This window comes from Rhinolophus sinicus, linkage group LG01, assembly GCF_036562045.2.
Source record: "Rhinolophus sinicus isolate RSC01 linkage group LG01, ASM3656204v1, whole genome shotgun sequence".
NCBI classification, from domain to species: domain Eukaryota; kingdom Metazoa; phylum Chordata; class Mammalia; order Chiroptera; family Rhinolophidae; genus Rhinolophus; species Rhinolophus sinicus.
In genome coordinates, this window is record NC_133751.1 from 100,943,532 (window position 1) to 100,967,799 (window position 24,268).

General features: G+C 37.6%; 1 protein-coding gene and 1 long non-coding RNA gene across 6 annotated transcripts in view; one reads left to right on the plus strand and one right to left on the minus strand.

Moving 5' to 3' along the window:
- The window catches only part of AGTR1 (angiotensin II receptor type 1), a 52,573-nt gene that overhangs the window by 11,602 nt on the left and 16,703 nt on the right, over positions 1–24,268 (minus strand). The gene's annotated exons all lie outside the window — the stretch shown is intronic.
- The window catches only part of LOC141571773 (uncharacterized), a 29,035-nt gene continuing 25,125 nt past the window's right edge, over positions 20,359–24,268 (plus strand). Inside the window, exon 1 of the long non-coding RNA XR_012496841.1 lies at positions 20,359–20,760. This is a non-coding gene — a long non-coding RNA (uncharacterized LOC141571773). The remainder of the gene's footprint in view (positions 20,761–24,268) is intronic.

Here is a 24,268-nt window from a genome sequence, read left to right on the forward strand (position 1 = left end):
TAAATGACATAGAACTTACATTTGTTCAGGTGTACAACATAATGATTTGATATTTGTATATATTGAGAAATAATCACCACAATAAGTCTAGTTGCCATCCGTCACCATACATACAGATTTTTTTTCTTATTAGGAGAATGTTTAATGTCTACTTTCTTAGCAACACTCAAATATGCAATACAGTATTATAAACTGTAGCCACCATGCGGTCCATTACATCCCCATGACTTGTGTATTTTATAACTGTTTGTACCCTTTGACCCACCCATTTTGCCTGTCCCCAGCCCCCGCCTCTGGCAACCACCAGTCTGTTCTCTGTGTCTATAAATGCAGACATATTTTCCTTAGTATAATCTAAAATGCTTTTATTTCAAGAATTATAATGAGGCACTTGATTAATGATGAAAGAAAGGCAAAATGGTAGATACTGTATAGCTTCTACATTTAATACTTGTGACAGCAAATGTTTGGGTACAAAGTGGGGTCCTCAGGTTAAATCTGGCCAACAGATATATTTTCTTTGCCCCTCAAAATATTTATAGCTTTGGGGATTTGAATCCTCTACAGGGGATCCTATAATCCCCACCACTCACTATTTTCTGATGCTTTAGGTCAGTGCTGTTCAAAAGAAATATACTATGAGCACATATGTAATTTCAATTTCCCTAGTAGCTACATTAAAAAAGTAAAAAACAGGTGAAATTAATTGTGATAATATATGTCATTTAACACTACATATCCAAAATATTGTCATTTCAACATGTAGTCAATAGAAAATTATTTGTTACTTTATATTCTTTTTTTTTTTTATACCAAGTCTTCCAAATCCAGAGTCTAATGGATGCTTCCAGCACATCTCAGTTGAACCTAGCCACACTTCAAGTGCTCCATCACCATTCGGGGCCACAGCATTAGTGTTCTTTTGCTTATGTCACCTATCATGTAGCAATGGTTCTCAAAATGTGGTCTCTGAAACAGCACTACTAGTGTCACCTGGGAATTCCTCAGGAATGCAAATCTCGGGCCCCACCCTAGACCTACTGAATCAGAAACTCTGTTAGTGGGGTGCAGCCATCTGAGTTTTAATAAGCCCTCCAGGTGATTGTAATGTACATTGAAGTGTTAAAATCACTGCCCATCAGCATCTTAATTTGCAACTATGGTTTATATGCAGTGTGACAATTAAGTTCGAGAACTTGTTGCAAGGATATTGCTAAACTTTTTTGATATCAGAGGGATTATTCATCATGAATTTGTACCTATTGGACAAACAATTAATCAAGTTTACTATTTGGAAGTGCTGAAAAAGGCTGTGTGGAAAAGTTAGATGACCTGAACTTTTCGCCAACAATTCATGGCTCTTGCATCACGACAATGCACCAGCTCACACAGCACTGTCTGTAAGGGAGATTTTAGCCAGTAAACAAATAACTGTATTGGAACACCCTCCCCACTCACCAGATCCGGGCTCCAGTGACTTCTTTCTTTACTAAACATAAAGGAAATATTGAAAGGAAGACATTTTGATGACATTCAGGACATCAAAAGTAATATGATGACAGCTGTGATGGCCATTCCAGAAAAAGAGTTCCAAAATTGCTTTGAAGGGTGGACTAGGTGCTGGCATCAGTGCATAGCTTCCCAAGGGGAGTAATTTGAAGGTGACATAGTGATATTCAGCAATGAGGTGTGTAGTACTTTGTCTAGGATGAGTTTGCGAACTTCATTGTCAGACCTCGTATACTGATGATTATGACTAACAGGCAAAACCAAATACAAGTGCCCTCAGCTATAAACATTTTATAAAATGTTTTCATTTGGCTCTTCTGAGTCCTCAAAACCTAAGTGCAGCTTGAGAATTACTCAGTAAACTGTATATTTCTTTTAAACATTCAGGACAAGTGTCGTTGTGGGGAGACCCACAGGGTATTACCTAGTAAAATACTTGCACCTACTCATAGGTGTCTGGAATTTCTTTAACTGAAGTGGGGTGGGCAAGACCCACATCCATGCATCCATTAGAATGAAGATCTACTGGGGGAGGGTACACACTGACTCATGTGAGAGCCAGAGTTAAAAGACTCAAGAGCGTGGTATGGGAACCAAAAGGTCTGAACCAGCTACAGGCATAGCTCAGAGATATTGTAGACTCAGTTCCAGACCGTCACTATTAAGGAAGTATCACAACAGAGTGAGTTGTACCCTTTCTGCTGGTGGAGGGTCTTGCCTTCAGTTTGTGAAAAATGCAACACTCGTGAAGCCAAATAAAGCGCAGTGCAATAAAACAAGGCATGCCGTACATGATTCACCTCTTATGAGCAGTGGGGTCTGCAGCTTCTCACTTGACCTGTGACTCATTTTCTTCATCTGGAACTGATGATAATGACAATGACGTTCATGGTAATGATGAAGTAAAAAGTACCTGTCTAGTCTGGCTCACAGCGTTGTTCGCAACACCAAGTGAGATCATGTATGTGGAGATGCTATAAGATCATGTAGCTGTGAGAGTTCCGTTAGTGTTATTAAATTCACACTATGTTGTAAATGACTAACTTTCTTGCTGCAAGCAAATTTGGATAAGACAGACTGGGAAACTGTGTGCGGTGCCGGAAATGGGAGAAGCTGAAACACCAAGAACAAGTGGAAAAGCTCAGAGAGGGGCTGATTGACACTGCTGGAAAGCTACTTGGACAAGACAGTTTTGCCCGCTCTAATCATTCTCTTGAACACCTATATAATTTAAGAAATTAAATTACAATAGTACCACACCACTGATTGTAATTTTAGAAGGTTAGGCCATTCTATCTTCTATTATTTACCACTCCATATTCTATGTGGGGTGTCGTGTTTTCTAATTAAATGAGCCTGTGATAAGAGGCAGGGATGCTGGACCAATAAAAGGTAAACAACACTTTGGCAACTGAAAAATACAATCAGATACCTGTGACTGCTGCTTCCTGTGAAAACTTCATTAGCAATAAATGAGTTACCATATGTCATACATCAGATTTGGAAATAAAATATATTCCCAGTATTTGTATGTAGTCTGAGCAGGAGGAAAAAAGGAACTCTCCAAGAGAGCTGCCTAAGATAATGTAGAGCTTTTGCCTTTGGTTGTTGTTTCTCTTCTAAAGGTAAAATACAATGCATCCCTTGGTTTGGAAAGTGGAAATGTAGCATTTCTGCATAGGAAGAGGATGTAGTGATGTGGCACATTATTCATACAGAAGCAACTCACTAAGAGCAAGGAGAATATTCTGGAACATTCCGTGCCACACCAAGACCACCATCTCCTCTTATTTTTAATTTTGCTATAGCAATTTCTCCTTTTCACGCCTTCACTTTCAGGAAGGACTTCTGCTTTTATTACCAACAATAAAACTAATTGTTCAGGTAGGAACTGTCCACATCGACTCTACTCCTCCTGAACTTCCTGGAACAACCTGTTAGTGCTTCACTTCCTCACGAGATATTAAAACTCTGCTCTTGTTTGTCCAGCTAGCTAAGTCCACTCTGTTCTTGTCCTCAAAATTACACGTTTCCAATCCTAACGCAATTTTGGTTACGAAGGGAACCCCACAGTAGGAAATAGGGCAGCACCATTTCACTTGAGCCAGTAGAAATTTCAGATGATAAGCTGGTGTGATAGCAATTTCTAACATCCTTTAGTTTTTATAAACAAATATGTTTGGCTGAAGAAGGCCCATGTTCCACTGCGATTTCAAATTCTCCAGTTAGTTCCAACTGAAGGCCATGGCTATTTGAAATTGTTTATTTTTTTTTCTTGCCAATTTATTTTTGTTCTTATCTCCTTGTAAGACAGGTGAAGCTTATACATAAAATTAAGAGGGTGAAAGTGAATTATCAGTCATGCCTCCTCTTGGAGAAATATTTGCATAGACGTTTTTTACACAGAAATCCTCCAAATCAATTAGATCATTTCTGGATCATCAACAACTCATCAGATGCCGGGGATGCAAGAGCTACTGCCCTTTGGCCTTCACATAAAGGAAACAGAGCATCCTTGAAATGGTTAGCTGTGTCAGTGGGGAAAATGTCAATTTCAACTTTTCAGCTGTGTAACTTCAGCACTAAGTGACACATAGGTGTTTAAATAAGCTTATTTAATGTACAGTTGTTTTATACTCTTCTTTGTTTTAGCTGATATCTGATTTACAGAGTAGTTATAATAGTGGCTTAATATTAGCATTAGTAACATGTATGATTAACTAAATGCTGACTATGAGCCAAGCATTGTGATAATTTGTTTTATATCTATAAGAGCCCTGTGTCCCTCCAAAATTCATAGGTTGAAGCCTTAACTGTAGGAGGTCAGACAACTAAGTTTGCGAAAAGTGCTACAAACCGCATTGCCGAATATCAGTACCATCACCTTTGAAGTACTCCCATTCGGTAGCTATGCAGCAATCTCAGTGCCTAGTCCACCCTTCAAAGCAATTGTGGAACTCTTTTTCTGGAATGGCCATCAGAGCTGTCATTGTATTACCCTTTATGTCCTGAATGTCATCAAAATGTCTTCCTTTCAATATTTCCTTTGTCTTCGGGTAAAGAAAGGAGTCATTGGGGCCAGATCAGGTGAGTAGGGAGGGTGTTCCAATACAGTGATTTGTTTACTGGCTAAAAACTCCCTCACAGACAGTGCCGTGTGAGCTGGGGCATTGTCATGATGGAAGAGCCATGAATTGTTGGCGAATAGTTCAGGTCGTCTGACTTTTTCACGCAGCCTTTTCAGCACTTCCAAGTAGTAAACTTGGTTAGCTGTCCAGTTGGTAAAAATTCATAATGAATGATCCCTCTGATATCATAAAAGGTTAGCAACATCATTGCAACAAGTTTGCAAACTTAATTGTCAGACCTCATAGTTGGCGATAGGGCCTTCAAAGAGCTAATTAAGGTTAAATAAAGTCACAAGGTTGGGGCACTAATCTAATATTATTGGTGTCCTTATAAGAGACAGACACACCAGGAATGTGCTTGCACAGAGGAGAAGTCATGTGAAGGATAGCGATAAAGTGACCATCTACAGGGGAAGAATTGAGATTTCACCAGAAACCAATGATGCCAACACCTTGATCTTGAACTTCCAGCCTCTAGCAGTGCGAGGAATAAATTTCTGTTGTTTAAGCCACCCAGTCTGTGGTATTTTGTTATGGCAGCCGGAGCAGACGAATAGGAGGCTTCTGAGGGAAGGCACCATTGTTCCCATTCTTCAGATGAGGAAACAGGCTTAGAAGGCAGGTCCTTACATTTTTGACATTCTAAAGTTTCAAGGCTCAGTTTCTTTCTTTATTTTTTTTTTTCAGTAAGGTCATTTCTTCATACAGTAACTCAGTGCTTCTCAATAGGGGTAATTTTGCCCTTCAGGGACATTTGAGGATGTCTGGAGACATTTTTGGTTCTCACAACAGGGAGAGCAGGAGGAGGGAGGTGTTGCTAGACCAGCGATAATGCTAATCATCTTACAAAGCAGAGGGCAGGACTCCACAACAAAGAGCTCTATAGCCTAAGATGTTAATAGTACTGCTGTTGAGAGAAACCCTGCTCTAGTCTCTACTTTTTCCCCCCAATTCTTGATAATCTGTAGTATATGTCTTTTATGGAATAAGTTAACTGTATGCTGTATTTTATTGGTGACTTATTTCAGGTATTACATTCATATCTTCCCAAGGAAACTATACATCCTTCAAAAAATAAAATCCTGTCAAGTAACCTGTCCAAGGTCACATTGTGTACTTAGTAGGAGTTCTGAAATTGCAAGCTGACTAAATATCTGTTGTGTCAGATCATTCTAGATTTTACCCTCTCTAAGCATTTTCCAGAGCTCCAGTATTCTGCATAAGTACACTGGAAGAGAGAATTTGAGCTTAGAGTCATTATAAGGTCTTTAAGGGATTTGATGGCTGTGATAGTGGCCCCAAGGTTACCTCTGGAGGGAGGAAGCCACCAAGTCTGGAAATCAAACCCTGCCCTCTGGTGGTGTGACTGCCCTTTGGTGGTGTGCCAGGAACCAGGGCCAGAGGGAGTCAGTCTGCAACAGTTAGGGTCTGAACTGACTGTGCAATATCTGAATGTAAATTCAGCTTTGCTTTCACATGAAGCATTTTTTTTCTGTCTGTGGAACAACACATTAAATGTAGCCAGTCATCAAGGTTCTCATTAGAATGAAGCCGAGTAGAGAAACGTGAGAAAGAGACAGGATAAACATATCTAGTTACAAACAATAATTTCTGCAAGCTTGGCAACCAAAGAATTTCAGTTACTCAGTTTGAGTCTGTTACTTGCATCCTCTACCCAACTGCTTTAATGATCTATAAAGACATCAAATAGTTGTTTTTGTAGCCAAAGAAGAACATTTCTGGAAAAAGGGTCTCTAAAGGAGCAATATTAATAGAGTTCTATGACCAAAATTGGAATTGTTTATTGCTTCTGACTAGGTCTAGAAGAAAAGACCATTGTGCTTGAAATACCAGCTAAATCTGAGGAAATTATACTTCCCTTTTCTTCCCATTAAGAGCTCTCTTCTCTTACTAGGGTCCTAAACACCAGTGTGCTTCTTATCACAAAGTGCAGCCTTTTCTGTACACTGATGCCAAACGGGTAACATTTTCGTGAGGCATTTGAAGTTGTGATAGGCCACTGCCTGGGAGACAAACAAGGTCACTTAGAAGGCCTTTTTATTGAGGATATCAGAGCTTTCAAAAGATTCAGGCAGCCTTTCCTGGTAATTGGTCAAAGACAAATAAAGAAAAAGCCCATAAAGTACAAAAATAAGCTATCAGATGGAACCACTCAGAATTTGGAGTGAAAGATATGGTGAATGCTGATGTCAGATTTTAATATATAAAACCAAAAGCAATGAGTAAGAAAGCAACATAATTTAAGAAGTGGAAAAGTAGAAATTAGTCGATTGCACGATTTACCAGGGGTGAGGAAAACACTTAGAACAAACACTATTCTAGAACTTGGGGCAGAGGACTTGGGCTTTTTCTTTGCCCCTCTAGATATTGAGGCCTTAGGCAAATCATTACACCTTTACTGGACTTCGATCTGACAAACAGGAATGGTGCTCTAAAGCCTCTACCTGCCTCTTGGAAGAATGTTATAAGTTTATATATTTAAAGTAATTTCCTTAAAAGAGAGTATATTATACTCATTCAATATGAATAGAAAAGATACAATAAAAACAAGTTTAATAATCTATATAAGCACGTATTCAGCACTTAGAATCTTAAAAGGGAACATTAATTTAATTAATGTTAACAGTCTATTGGCTGGCAGACATTATAGGAAACAAACAAACCATGAGCTTTGAAGTCACAAAGGTCTGTTAAGATCCTGGATCCACCATCAACTAATCTTCTCACTGGCTAATCTACTCATCCTCTTTGAGCATTAGCCTCCTTCTTTAAAATGGGATAAAAACTCACTGTATACTGTTAACATGAGGGTTAAATAAAACATGGGGAAAAAAGATTGCCATATATTACAAACTCAATAAATATATTATCTAGTATTACTATCATTATATATAATCTCAATACAAATTCATATGTCCCTATCCAAATACTACATCAATTACCCCATAAAATTTTACTTGTCACGTTATTACACATGGCCAAGAAGGAGATTGGAATGATGTTAGGAGCCCTGTCAACAGATGCTATAATTTGTTATTAATCCCATAAAACTAGAACGGATCCATGAAGGATCCATTTTTAAGAAGTAGAAGTATGAACATCTAAAGTACAGATGACTTGAAGATTACTTTAAGTTGGAGAATGAAAAACTATATTATAGACCTTTGCTTGGTGAATCATACCTCAACTAATTAAATGGCAAAACTGTCCTTCAAAATGCAGGAGTCAGAGAAAAACATTTCTTTGCCAACAGCTCCTCTAGTATTCATGTAAGTCTCTTCTTTGAATTATTTGAGTTAACATGTGGTAATTGTTGATCTTTAATGTGACTTTATGAGATTCACTTTTAATAATTATACAACGCTGTACTGCTTCTGGTAATAGCATTTTTGGTATTACTTTATTACTATACAAAATAATGGAAAAACAAATTAGGCTAAATATTTTTGTACTCAGAATAGAGCAGGCAGATTTGTGAAGTTCATTAGAACTTTGTGAGAATAATATAATATGCTAATAATTTTGAGTATCATGATATTAAGAGGTTATAATTCAGAGAAAATATGTTTAGAATCAGTCTATTTCAGTAGGCATAGTTGTATATGTGTCAACGCTCAGCTTAAAGCCGTTCTCTAGATAAATTATGTGGTTTCTTTATGTTACACCAACAAATTAAGATGTTCTCTTTACATAAAACGTCATTCTGCAACTATGGACTTTCAATTTAGGTTTGGAGAATAGCTTTATCTCAATGTGGATCAGGAAGTCACAGAAATTTCTGCTATAGAAGGAAATTTAAGGGTCAAATTTATTGCTTTAGTTTAGCAAAATACGGAAAAATATATGTAAGCTTTTAGTCCCTGTAAACATACGCAATTACTATATTGTAAATGGTGTTTTCGTTGTCAGGTTATCCAAGAAAAAACTATTGTAACCTATAATGTCATTGAACTATTATTCTCTATTGTATTTTGCTTTTCTTGAAGCAACTTAAGTCAGGGATTCATAACATTTTATTGCTGGAATGGTCCCTAGAAGTTCCGTACTCCAGGGTTCACATAGTCAATTAGTCACAGGGCCTGGGAGTGACAGAGATGGGTGCAGAGGGCATGGTGGTACATGGAAGACCCTTCCCCTTTCTCAGAGGAGGCAGATGTGTGAGAGTCACTCAGCTACAGCTAATTGGGCCACCTGTGATCAGAGGGAGATACAGGCTGATTTTTTAAAATAGGCTGGAAATTACAAATTTTAAAAATTTGTAAAATATTTTGGTTGAAATGTTTTCAACCAATGCAAATGCAAATGCAAAAACAAAACAAAACAAAAAAAGCAACACTATGTTGAACTAAACAGAACTCTTCCATAGATCAAATCTAATTCAAGGGACGCCAATTTAGAACTTAGGATGTAGGCCAAACACTTAATTTTACAACTGAGAAAACAGGCTCTAAGCTCCCGCAACATGCTGCAGACCTGAATTGCACTCTTTCTTTCTACACTAAATACTTGAAATATACCTCGGTTAGACATCCCCTCCTTCCATTTTAACAAAACCCCACAACTGAAGAGTTCGAGGTAGAGGGAGAACAGAGATGTGATGGGATGAGGTTATTACCCAGCCCTGCTCTCATGCAGCCGGGCTTTCCCCGCTGGGTGTCCTGACACTGGCCGAGCCAGCCTGAGGTCTGTCTCAGAATGGCAGTCCGGACAGCACCTCCCTGCATCATTGTTCCTGCCACAGCTTATTTTTCTCTTGTTTGGGTATTCTTACATATTATTTTAACATTTATTCAAACATATCATTTAGTGCCCAAAAGATTTTCAACAGTGAAAGGGACTGATGCTATTTCATAGAACAACACTGAACTGACCAATGGCCCTGGTGATATCACTGCTGATGAGGTTACATTTTGAATAATGCTTAGTAAATGCTAAAAAAAAGTATTTATTTTTGAAAGCTTTGTTGTCAAGTAAAGTGTTTCTAAGGTGAACTGTGATGCTCTAAGCATGAAATTATCTAAACATTTATGTCACAAGGCTACATTTGTGTTTTTAATACTAACGTGTTTTCTAAACTCAGTCATTGCAGGTTTAGGAGAACACAAAGGAAATACATAAAGAAAATAAGTCTGCTATTGATTAGGTGGATACATTGACTGAGGGGGTTATGCAGTATTAATTCTGGATGAATAGGGATTATTTCTGATAAACACTTGGCTAGCATATACATGTCTTAGAACTCTAACCCTAATAAAACTTGGACAAATAAGTTAACTTTTTAGCTTTGTTGGAAAAGTGGTTTCATTCTCATGAGCATATTTTGAATTCTGTAAAAGAACAGGTACATTTTGGTTAATTGCTTGGTTAGCGGGAAGAACGCAGCTCATGATTTTGTACCTAGTATCTTGGATTGGAAGGGTGGGGAACTGCAGAAGTACTAAGTTCCATTTTAATTTAATTTTATGTGAAGAGAGAAAATTTTATTCTTTTCAAATTACAGTAGTCCCCCCTTGTCCACTACTTTTCTTCCCGTTGTTTCAATTACCCACCGTCAACTGCGGTCCACAAATATTAAATTTCCCCAGACATTGACATCATCTGCTCCTGGCATTGACATCATCCTGGCTTGATGATCCAAGAGCACCTAAAGCAGACAATCCTCCTTCTGACATATCATCAGAAGGTCAGTAGTAGTCTAATGTCGTGTCACAACGCCTATGGCATTCATCTACTTCATTGCATCCTGTAGGCGTTTTCTCATCTCACATCATCACAAGAAGAGTGAGTACAGTAGGATATTTTGAGAGACACCATATTTACATAAGGTTTATTATAGTATACTGTTATAATTGTTCTATTTTATTATCAGTTTTTGTTAATCTCGTACTGTGTCTAATTTATAAATTAAACTTCACCATACGTATTTATGTACAAGAAAAAACAGTATATATAAGATTTGGTACTATCCATGCTTTCAGGCATCCACTGCGGGTCTTGGAACATAAATCCCATGGATAAGGGGGGACTGCTATACAGAGTTTTCAAGGTGAGACAAAACAAAAATGGAAAATGGTGTTCTGATAATGTAAACTTCCTTGTACCTCAGAAGGTAACATGAGGACCTTTAGCAGCTACTTTACTGAGGAGACTACGCCAGAATGAAGGAGTGTCAGTCCATGGAAAATGGTGGAGTCTGCTCCATGAGCCAGGGACAGGCCAAGGATGATGATCAGAGAGAGATGGGAAGGGGAGGACGACCAGCAGGAGATGCGAAGGGGAAGATGACCAGAGGGAAATGGGAAGGGGAGGATGACCAGAGGGAGATGGGAGGGGCCTGAGGAACTCTGTTGTCTTCAGCTGGTATCCCCCCTTCTTAAGGAAAGCATTTACCTGGGACTTTTGGTATTAAGCAAGTATTAAGTGTTAGGCTGCTGGGATCAAACTCAGGATGCAGGCAAGAATATTGTGGAGTCAGTGGAAGGAATATAGTCTTAGTATCTGAAGTCTTGATTTGGGTTTTCATCTCAGACATTGTAGTTTTCATCTCTAGAAACCTAATTTCAGTCTTTTTTATGTCTTCCATATCACTACTTAACATGGTCAAACTTTCCTCTAGCTTTTTGAACATAAGGAATACAGTTATAATTACCATTTAATGTCCTTATGTACTAATTCTATCATCTGGGTCTGTTCCCATTGATTCATTTTTTCCCTGCACTCTTTATATATTGCACTTCCCTGGTTTGTTGCATGCCTGGTAATTTTTGAATGGATGCTAAACACTGTGAATCTTGCCTTGTTGGGTATTGAATGTTTTTGTATTCCTATAAAAATTCTCCAGCTTTGTTTTGGGAAGCAGTTAAACTATTTGAAGTTTGATCCCTTCAGATCTGGCTTTTAGGCTTTGTATGGCGGGACCAGAGCAGTATTTAGTCTAGGCCTGATTTTTTTCCCATTCCTGAGGCAAAACCCTTCTGAGTATGCTATCTGATGCCCCATGAACTCTGAGGTTTTTCCACTCTGGATGGTGGGAACAGAAACTATTTTCTGGCTTTGGATGATCTCTGGGGATTGTTCCCTGTAATCTTTTTGGGTGATGGCTCATGCACTTGCACTGAAACTCAAGGGGCCCCTTTACAGATCTCTGGGCTCCTTCTTTGTAAAGTTCTCTACACTCTGGTACACTTCCCTATGATGTCTAGCTCCTTGCCTCTCTGGACGCCCAGCTCCATCTCCTCAACTCAGGGAGATTTAGGATCGCCTTCTGGATTCCCCATCCCTGTGCTATGCTGCAGACTCCCTCTAGGCAGTGAGCTGGGCAGTCATAGGGCTCACTCCTTTTGCTTCCCATCCCTCAGAGATCACTGCCCTTTGTTGTTGATATCTATATCTGTCTATGTCTACGTCTATGTCTCTCTATCTCTCTGTCTCCAATTTTTTAATTGTTTTAGGTGAGACATTAAATCCCTGTTACTGCATCTTGGCTGGAAGCAGAAGTCTCTCGTTTGATTTTTTGACCCTACATCTTGTGTACTATTTGATTTTGGAAGAATTACTCAGCCTCATCCTCTTCTTTGCCCATTTATGAAATGGGGATAATAATACAGTGATTAATCAATAGAATCATAGAGAGGAGAGCATGTTATAGTCTATAAGAATCGGCAAAAGAGTGTCCATGCACTGAGAGTGGACTTAAGAAAAAATCACCTGAGTGGGATGGTCCTCTCCCCTGAGCAGGAATCACCTGAGTCCTTCTCTCTTGCCCACACTTGCCTTATTTGTTGTCCTCACCCCAACTAATGACACTGCCCTTTTCCTGGTGAACCTGCTGGTGAAAGGACCATAGGCCAAAAGGCAACTTGTCTCCTCCCAGAACCCACGGGGTACAAACCAAAGTTACCTGAAACCTTTTGCCAAAGCTGCACTACCACATGATTGTGGTACCATCAATGGAGTCTATGTGATTTGTGGTTAAAAATCAATTACTTTTTCTTATTTACGCTTTTTAAAAATAATCATTTTCACTGAACAGTGAAGCAGAATGCATGGAACTAGTAATTGAGAACATTTGCCCACCATTATAAATATATGGGCCTCATTCAGCTTATAATCAGTACATTGACATTTGAAAATAGTGATTTTCTTTTTAAAGGAAAGCTATCTTTCTTCTGACATATTAAAATTCCAACTTACTAAAGTAGTAACTGGAGTGAGAAAATAATAAAATTGTATGGCTTTTTTATTGCATGTTTATTTAGGCCAAACCAGTATGAGGCAGCTAGATTAATTACTTTTATACTGTTAAGTACTGTACAGTTAATTATTTCATCTAAGTTGTGTCTGAGCCAAACCTGTGAATTACTGTGCATGCAGGGCAATGATGATAATTTATGTACTTCCTCCATCCTACGGCTTGTTAATATATTATGTTTGATTTGAAACTAGATGTTAAAAGTTTGCAAGAGGCTTTTAAAGACTACCTCGTGACATAAGATCTAAAATTATGTATTTCAAAATTAAGGTTGACAACATGCTATGATAGGAAGTTATTTAGATGATGGAATTATAATAGATTTTGTCTGAAAAACATACTTTCCCACGCTTTACTCTAATAGGTTGACTCTTATGGTTTTAGCTTATGCTTTTTATTCTGCCAGATTTTCCAATGTGGATGTTACTTAGACCCTTAGTTTTTCAACATGCACAAAAGCAGATCCTACCCACTCTCCCCATACACCTAATCGGACATTTACTTGTGGTTCCAAGTGCCCAGTCCTTTCTAATGCTTGGAGGGGAGCTCACAACCAGCATGAATTGAGCAAGCTAAACAGGAGACACCGAAGCCACTTTGACAATATCAGATCAACTTCACAGAACTTAAATAACACGTTCCCAGCAACATTTGTGCATCAAGTGAAAGAGAACTTTGAAAATTTTATAAACCCAAAAATTAAATTTTAAGAGATGCCATTAATGTTAAAAAAAAAAAAAAAAAAGATGAAAAATCAATAAGAACAAAAACTATAAAAGTTCGTGCATAGATCCAATGGTTTGCCTCTCGTGCGGCCTGGAGAGCTGCCCCAGTCGCTGAGCCCACTCCAGTGGCACGTGGCTGCCCAGGAAGAGACTTGGGAACAGGATAGGCTGTGGCTGTGTGAGTGTCTCCTGCATTTTCAAGGGCAGCCCTTGGAGTTTGGAGAAAGAAAAGTTCCGGTGAGGCAACACTGTGTCCCCAGGAAAATAATTCATAGAACACAAGTATCTGCCAGCTCCAATCAGGTAATAAGTAAACTGGACGTTCATCTTTTAGGGGAAACTCAATACAGATCCAGATTACTTGCTGGAATTTTGGGGGGAAGTTCCTTGCTTATTTTAGGGGAATCAGAGAGAATCAAAAAGGATGGGAAGTAGTCTACCTTCGCTGTAGCACATTCCTACCTTCTTTGTTTGTATGAAATATATGGATTTTGCCATGTGAGTCATTTTAACGAACAACTGTTTTTTTCTCCTTAAAATGCAGGCACTTTCCTCACAATTTCCTTTCCTTGCAGAGGCTTTCAAACTGTTCAACCACTAGAGGTCTGTATTACCTATTTTAAAAAGTCATACCCAACTGGCTGAGACTTTGAGCAATCAATTTCAATACAAATTTCAATATTTTAAGATTTCAAATCTCTTTGAGACATAACACCAGGGATTAAAAATCACAACACTTTAGGAAATGAAGGCGAAAAACTAACAGAAACTCTTCCATTTGGAAGGGAACCGAGTCTCCATGCTAACTCTTGCTAAGTGGCCAGCTGAGCACAATTCACACCCTGCAACTCAGAAGTCAGTGGTCAGTCACAAATCAGAGGAACAAAATTTATTTTCTTTAGAATAGTTCATCCCAATGTATTTTAAGATGCTAACTTTAAATTTTAAAGTCTTTATTTTCCTATTGCAACAAAAACAGTTAAAGTGATTGAATTAATTCTCAGTTTCAAACACCAATTTTACAACTTTTGTGAGTGTTTTTAATAGGATTTTTTTGTATCAGTCATCCAAGATTAAATTAAAAATTAATGTTCTTTCAGGATGACTTTATAAGCCTCTGCTGCAATTGTATAAACTGATGCACGAAGCTGGGCTTGGCTGGTTAAAGCTCTAATGGAAAGAAATAATGATTGCTAATGGTACCCTCTGTAAAGCGGGTCTCCTACATTTTCACTGTGCTCCATGTTCGCCCTGGGATTTTCCTTAGAATAGTCCATTTGGGTCGGCCCTCTGCCAGCAGCAGTGCGGGCTTGGAGCCCTCCAGAAATCTAAAAATGAGGCGAGCCATTTATAGGACACCTGACTAGTCATGATGAAACCTCCCCATAGCCGTACAGAGAAGGACTCCTAAAACATCACGCACTCATAAATTCACATATTTAAATGGCATGGTTGGAAATATTGCAGACATAAAAGCTGTAATTTACTGAGTGTTGCACCAGGGGTTTGGGATTCTGATGCTAGATTTTCAGATTCTAATTATGCCTGCATTTGGAGTAAGTGGCTACATTTGTTGCCAGGCAAGGTGTCATGCTAAGAGGCTCTCCTCTTTTAAAAGGCATGATTGCATCATGTTCCTGGCTTGTAACGCCTCCAGAAATATAAGCAAGTCTAGTGTGGCATCTCTCTCAGTCTGTCACTTTATTAAAACACAACAATTTGCAAGTGTTATTTAGCAGATCAGTTGGGTGCATTTCAAAGGCTAATATTTAACAGAGGGGGAAAATAACCCATCCCAATCCTTTTAAAAAGTGTTTTCTATGTATTCACAGGCAAATTATCTAGTGTTTTATATAGATCTCAAATCTAGGATTCAAGATAATTTTAGTAACGTCTTACCCTGCTTGTCTACATAACCCAAATGATCAATTCTACAGCAGAAGGAAACTAATTCACAGTGCAATCATTTGTACTTTAGACCACATTATTTAAAGTAGTTACGTTTTTCTTCATTTCCTGTTGCTTTTCTGTATATGGCTGGCGGCATATGAATTAACAATTTTCTCACTGAAATGTGACAGAAAAATATTTGCTTTACCCAATCCTGAACATACCTTTCAGAGCTCCTGACTGTTCTGTTATTCAAAACAAGGCTCGCTTATACTTGCATCTAATATCAGTATAAACCTATAACCAAATATTAACAATGTTCACTTACATACATATACATACGTTTAAAAAAAATACTGGTAGCGTAGCACTTAAAAACAGCAACAGGAAGGTCTCAGGCTCTGGAGAATTTGATGGGTTACATCTGGGAGAGAAATGATTACAACCCGGGCGTTGGAGTCCGTCCCAAATTCCAGTGCTGGTCCTGGCATTGGTTAGCAATGTGGGCCCTTAGACTCAGTCTGAAAAAATGAAGCCAATGAGGGAACCTAGCCTGCAGGGGGTCTTGTTGTTGTTTTGGTGCATTAAGTAAGAAAATGCAGCTGGAGTGCCTGACACAGTGCTTGATCCAGTAAATGTCCAATTAATAGATGTTTATTATTTTCTCTGATCCTTTGTGCGTACATTTACAAAACAGTAATATAATACAATGGCAATAATCAGAGTTACCTCTAAGTGTTATTTTGAGAAGTAAATAAGATAATATGCATGAAACAGTAGCTGGCACTGGTTGCTTCCCAAACTTGTCCCCCAAAGTTTTCACCCATAAAACTAGACCAAAAGTTGGGAGAGTTTCAAGGATGATTCATTCCTGGATTTCAAATTTTTTTATTTTCGTTTTTTTTTCTTAGTGAGAAGATGTGTTATTTAGATTACTTTAAGTCTCACTTATTTCTTTCTGATCTGGATGATGACTTAAATGTGTGACTCTACCAGATTAAGAAGATAAAATATTGCATTGAAATAAGAGTCACCTAGAGACAGAAATTATTTTCAGGGCAGTTAAAAAACTGAAGTTAAAAATCTGATCAACCTCGGGGAATTAAAAGAAATAACATGATCGTGCTTAAAATGCTATTTTCACCCCTTTCGTTACTCCACCCCTAGCAATTGAGGAAAGTTTGTTTGCCCTAAAATGCTGTATAGTATCTCTTTTCAGGAGAGATTTCTGTGGCAGAGGGATTTGAAGGAAGTTGTGACTAACTAGCTTTTTATTAGAGTCAGAATTCTGGTTCAATTTCAGGCATTATTTTAACTCAACTTGTCTTCCCAATATTATTGGGATTTAGAAATAGAATTGTTGTATTTTGCAACGGCACTAAGAGAACAAAGACCAACTACTGACATACAACTAAAAATGTTTTACTAAGAGGAGAAGGACTAGACTTGGCAGTTTGGTCTTTAAGCAGCAATTTCCAAGGACACCCTGGAGTTACAAAAGAGGCACGTGCTTCTGAAATTAGAGGCACTTGCCTGGACAGACGTCGGAGTCAATGCTAACCAACTTTCATGTTTTTGTGTGAGATAAGGAAGACCTCTCATTTAAAGTTATCTATTGTATATTCTCAGAATGTTCTAGCTCCTTGCAAGGCTAATTTTATGGGATGTCAGTGACATGAGGGGTACTGGGAAACAAATTCTTACATAGTTACAAATAAATGTTTGTGTCATGAACTAGCCCTAGGATCTGGAATTACATCAGAAGTTCTTCTGGGGTCATATTTCAGTTTAAAAGCCAGTCACCCACTGGCGGTGAAGGATTGAACCCCACGTCTTTCCGCCAAGTCAGCACAACCCTGTTTCCCAGTCTGCATATATATATATATCCCCACTTCTTTGGAAATAAAATCATCATTTTCACTTCCAAGTACATACCCTAAAACTCTTCCACATGTGCACAAGAAATGTACAGCAATGTTTACAGTAGCATTGTTAACCAGCCACTGGGTATCGTTTTTCTAGAATAAAGGAAGTTGCTTTTTTTTAATTCTCATTCTATTTATGGTCACTTCTCGCTTCTTACTCTTCCAGGAGTCTCTAGTGGAGGCCTGTAAGGCAGTTAAAACACCGGCCCATTTGGAGAAGCATGCAATCACAGAGGCTTGTGTTTTCCATGGCCCCATCGGCTGAAATAGTAACTAAGGCTTTTGCCTAAACTCATAGGAGAAGAGCTTAGAGAATCAAATTATCAGGAGAGAAACTATCTGTCTTCATTTTCTTGTTTCCAACCTGCAAATACAAATTGTTAAATACGCCTGTTCCTTAATGCTCATTAGGAAATCTTGAAGAATAGCAGGCCAGAAAAAAGGCATGGGATTCTGAGGAACCACCACCACTGAAAAAAAAAGTCAGGGTTGTTCCTTCCCATTCAGATTATCTTACATGTTTCGAGTTGGTTGAATTTGAAATTTTCCATTAAATAATTTTATTCCTAGTTATATGTGCATGGATGCCACATATACAATCCTAACTATATCTTTTTGTTTAGAATTTTCTTTTTGTTGGACTTGAAGATAAAATAATTTAAATGGAATAACCAGTATATGAAATCGTTTTCCATTTGGTGATATTCCTAGGACTTATTTATTGGTGTATTTGTCTCAGAATAAGAATTATTATTAAAAATAATGACACCATCGTGTACCCCCAACTCTCTGTTACTGGAGGGGTTTTGTTTTAAGGCCCAGAGATGTGGGATTACAGGTCAGTGACAGGCACTGTTCGTAAATATACCAAAGGCACCAAATAAATCAGCGGTGTGTCCAGGAGGAGGTGACAGCAAATGCAGGTTTCTGATTAGTTACAGCCATAGAACCAGCCATTAGGGATTGAATCATAGAGCTAAATTTCTAAAATATCCAATTTTGGAAACATTTCACTACATGTCAAAGCGGTTAAAGTCTTTATACCATGTAAGCTTTAAAATCCCATTTGCTTCCCCTCTCCCAGCATCCATTTTAAATGTCACTACTTTCTACCTGTTAGTGTGTCATATTTTCAATACTTGATCACTCTTTCTTAGTCATTCTTTCTAAGGGTACTGGCCTATTTGCTGTGCCTTGAATATGCTGCCTCGGGGCCTTTGCACTTGCTCTGCCCTCTGCCTAGAGCCATCTGCCCCCAGAGATTCATAGAGTTCCTTCCTTTTTTCTAAGTAGGCTTTCCCCAAACATCCTTTTAAAACTGTACCTTCTCCTCCCACTGCTTCCACATTCTAGTCTGATTCTCCCCGTCTTACAACATATTGTATATTTTACTTGATTGTTTTCTCTGTCTACATGGGCTAGAATATAAGTTCGATGAGGCCTGCTTTTTTTGTCTGCCTGTTCACACTTGGTCCGTGGTGCTGAGAACAGTGTCTGGCATATACGTGTCCAACAAAAATACTTATTGAATGAATCACAGCAGAATCTGTTGCAAACTGCAGCCCTAAATAGGAATAAGTTGTATCTAATACAATTCTCATTGAGAAGGATTCTTGCTGTCATGACATTTCCTTGATATCCCTATTCTAGACTAGGAGAAAAGAAACTCTAGGATTACCCCACACCCTTTCAAAAACAAAACTAGTCACGATAGTTGCAAACTGAAATGCCATCAGGATTTGGGCAGTTACATAACTGTGTGAAGCCCCCAGTGTAAGGCATTAAGGAACCGTAGGGTCTGTGATAAATAGGAGACTTTACATACAACCCCACCTAAAGGCATTGAGATTTGAAAAGGAAATGTAAAAATAGGCCTGCTGGAGAAAACCTGTCTACTGTGGTTTCCAAGGCCCACTTCAGCTGTCACTTTATGGCCAGTAGGAACATGAAGACATTTACTAAGTGACACTGTTTTTTCTACCTCTTTTCAGCTATATACTCAGGCTTGACTATGTTTCTGACTCCACATCAGGACAGAAATACTCAACTGATCAAATCTAATTACATTTGCTTTCCAACTAAATTGTGTATCACCTTCCTCTCTTGTGAGACATATGGACCCTCTTGGGTCCTCAGCAACTGATTATTGCAAACCTAATTGATTTACGACATTTCATTAATAAAGTTAACTAAAACTAATTATGCATATTGAATAAAAGTTTCCTATGAAATGAATTATTCTATTTAGCTTAAGGGTTCTTAATTGTCAAAATCAATTGCTGAGGAGGATTACAGAATTACTTTCTCTTGGGATGTTTAGCTAAATGTATATATAGATTCAACCAATATGGATTGTTTCTATAGATGGTGACACCATAGAAACTAAAAAAAGGAAAAAAAATATATTAAATATGAAAGTTAAAGATATCCAAACATTCTCCTAAGAAGATAGAAATCACAAAATTGGTTACACAGATCTTTTTGTGTTAAGATGTTAAACTAGGTCTGTTAAATTTGTCATATATCTTAAAGAAGCTCAAATAAAGGTATTGACATTTATTGTTTCATTTATAGTATAACTTTTTTTTCACTTAACTGGTGCATGTTGTATTTCTCACTCTTTAATTCAGACGATATATTTTGTTTAATTTACCCATCTAATTAAATCTAAATTCTAGCAGAAATCCAGGGGGAGCCTACTAACCACTTCCGTTGCCCCAAAGCAAGCTGGTGCATTGTGGTCCAGTACTCCTCACAGGGCCATTTCCAATGTTCCCTCTTTGTTCAGTTGTGTATAGAGAAACATGTTCTATGTACGGTGACGAGTAGCATTCATTAATGGTTCAGAGGTGAATAAAATATGGCTAGCCCATTCGTGTTACACATATCACATGAGAAGCCGTTGTCAAGGAGTGGAATTTGCATTGCTTTCACGCTGCCGAAGCAGGTTGGAATTCTTGCTTTGCCTTGTTAAGGAAGCCACTCAGTCGTTTTATCCTCCTGCTCTATATACAGACTACACTAGAGGGACCAGGAGGCAGCAAAACACCCACATGATTCTTCCTGTGACATGGGAGCATCACTGAGGAGCCAAAGTTCAGGCTCAAGGGACAGACATTCTGCACTGCTTACTTTCTGTGGTGGCCCGTGCTGGGTGCAGAGGTATTTTGGCTTTGCCTGGGTGAGAGGAGGAAGGCTGCTCCTGATGGACTTTGGATGTGTGGTACGATATTGCTCCTGTTGTCCCAGGGCCCCATGGGTGACTTAGCACTTGTTTACATTCTGGAAAGATGCCAGAGACCTACATCCAGGTAACTGTTACCTTCTGCCAGGTATGCACTGTATTGGTACCTTTCTAAGGTTAGCCTAGACCTTTCTGGAATTTAAAAAGTTACTCCTAAACGTCTAAATCTTCTTAAAAGACTTAAAAGGAATGACTAGTAGTTGAAGGGAGAGGATGCCATCACTTTTGTTTGGTACTAGTCAAAAACTCTTCTGCCAAAAAAACAGAGCCTCTAAATTTAGAGGCTAATTCTCTGAGCTCTTTTAATTATTAAAAATATTAATACTAATATAATTTAAATTAGAATCTCCTAAGTAGTTATTTATATTTTAAGCCTATCTACCTATATTATTCAAGCCTAGAAACAGTGTTTCTGTAGATAAACTGTGTGAATAATAGGTGATTTGGAGTAAACTAGAAAAAAAAAGCTATATTTTTGTTTATTGAAAAACCCCACAAATGTTCATTTTGCCTTTTTTTATTGGTAAGTCTCTAGGATTCATATTTGACAGTTCCAAATTGGGTCCAAACTTCTATTGTTTGTGATTTCACTGAAAAATGATACTATTACATGAGTAAAAGGAATAATGGCGGGATATTTATATGTCTTTCTCACAGCTAGTTATGTAGCTATTTCACATCCTTGATGCTTCAGTGATTCAAAGACAAATTTGTTTTTAATTTTTTGCCTTGTGTAACACATGACTATTAGTCCAGGAACCAAATGTAATTGAACTTCAAGGTATATGTGACTGGAAAGTAACAGAGACTGAAGTTCTAATAATTAGATTAGATTAGTGGGAAATGCTGACTAAGAACTTTAGAATATCTATAACAAGGGGTGATTATATTAATTAAAATTAAAAACAAACTAGTGTTATCTGTGACATGTATAATTTGGAAATAAAAATGAAGACTTCTACTATCTTGTACATTCCCATAAAAAAAGAAAAGAAGAAGCGGTCTAAGATTTATTTTGCTTCATTCTCCAATTGCCTAAATAAAACATAAATCAGTTTTGGTCACTACAATTGAGACATATCTATCATTGTAGGAAAAATCAAATCTTAGAGAATATAAAGAGTAAGGAAGAAATATTAGCCTACAAAAATGACCTTTCATCTTTTCTAGTTTTTCTTACTCGGAGACGTCAGTGATGAAGGTAAACAAGCCAACAGGCATATATTAGCTCAATGTAACTGTTTGTACCTCTTTTCACAATTTTTAAGAAAACAAGAACCTCTAACTTTAGATGAGTACACAAAATACTTAAAAAAAAAATTTTTAAGTCACATTTATTGAAGTACAGTTTATATACAGTAAAATTCACCCTTTTAAGTTGTATTATTTGATGAATTTTGACAAATGTATCCGGCTGTGTAATGACCACTACAGTCAATATACAGAATATTTTCACCATCCCCCACAATTCCCTTATACCTCTTTTATTCTGTCCCCTCCTCCCAACCCCAGTCCTTGGCAGTCACTGAGTGATTTCTGTCTCAATACTATGTTTCCCCGAAAATAAGACCTAGCCAGACAATCATCTCTAATGCTTCTTTTGGAGCAAAAATTAATATAAGACCTGGCATTATATTGTACTACATTATATTATATTATATTATATTATATTATATTATATTATATTATATTATGTTATGTTATATTATTATATTATTATATTATATTATATTACATTATATTATTATATTATATTACATTACATTATTATATTATTATTTATATTAGATTAGATTAGATTACATTACATTACATTATATTATATTATATTATATTATGATCCGGTCTTATATTATAATAAAATAAGACCAGGTTTTATATTAATTTGTGCTCCAAAAGACGCATGAGAGCTGGTTGTCCGGCTAGGTCTTATTTTCAGGGAAACGCAGTAGTTTCGCCTTTTCCAGAATGGCATATAAATAGAATCACAAAGTCTGTAGCACTTTCTGTCTGCTTCTTTCTCTTAGTGAGATCCTAGTTTGCTCCTTTTCATTGCTGAATGGTATTTGATCGTATGGATGGAGCATAGTTTCTTTTTCAATGTCCCTGTTGGTGGACATTTGGATTGTTTCCAGTTTTTGGTGATTATGAATGAAGCTGTTATAAACATTCACGTTCAGGTCTTTGTGTGAACATATATTTTTATATTTCCTAGGTAAATACCTACAAGCAGCGCAGGTGGGTTGTTAAGCATTTATTTAAGTTTATAAGAAATGGCCTGTTTCCCAACGTGGCTGTACCTGACAAAGGCATCTAAGAAGCTAACATAACTATACCAAAGTGTATGCAAATGAAGGAACCCAATTCTCAATCAGCACAGATTTTCTATTTTTATTTTATAGCTAGTTTTAACTGGTTTGGTTAGCAGATTTTTTAAAAGCCCACAATGAATTATAAACAGTAAACTCGAAGGTCTTAGGGATAGGTTATTAGGAATTAGAAACAGCCAAAAATGATACTCACTAATAGAACTATAATTATTGATTTTAAAAAAGGCAGGCGCTTGCAAGGAATTCTTCTGTCTCATAAGTTCTGAGAAGTTCCCAAACATATCTGCATACTAGAATCACTTGAGAATCTCTTAAAAACGTCAGAGCCCAGGCTATACCACAAATGGATAAACCACAAATCTGGGGTAGAGCACAGACATCAGAATTTTTTGAAGCTTGGATGATGTCAGTGTGTAGTCAGGTTTGGAGCCACATGCTAGGAGCATAACGTGATGAAATGGAGGGAGCATAGACCTGGAGCCAGGAGACCTGGAACTGCAAGCATGGCTCTGGGCAAGCCCCTGCCTTCAGGGCTTGGGGTCCTCTTCTCTATAACCGGAAGTTCCAGGTAGGCAAACTCCAAGATGATTCTGCATAAAGTTTAGGTGGTTCTAGATATCATCAGACCGATAATAGTCATGCTTAGGGTCTCCATTTCCCAAGGAACGATTGTGTTCTGAATGGTTTGTTGCAGATACCTCTTGAAAAGAATTTTGTTCACAGATTGACATTTTTGTTTTGTATATTTAGACAGTTATGGTATATCTGTTTTCTCTCCAATGGTATTGCTGCATGTTTTTAAAAACAATTCAAGCATATGGATCAGTTTGTCTTTTATTCTTTTTAATGTCCTTAATTCGGACAGTTTTCCACATTTTATAAGTAGATTTCAACCTAAATTCTTTTGGTCCTATAAAACAAGTTTTGAAATGCTATTTACACATTACTGGCTTCAATCAATAAGAGATCAGAGTTCTGTAGTCGTAAGTTGGGTAAAGGAACATTACAAAGTTCAAAAGCTCTTTCTGAAAACACCGTTTGTATTTCAGTATAGTGTCCACGGAGTGGGATGGGGCCTTGGAGACTATTTTACAGGAAACCAAAGGCTAAGTTGCTAGTTAGTGGCAGTATTGGTATAGCATCAGTTCTTTAACAAGCATAAGTCCTTAAGAAAAAAAAAATTCTTAGAATTAAGCATGTTTTGCTTATTCATCTGAAATTCAAAGTTTGAAAAAGTTTAAAATT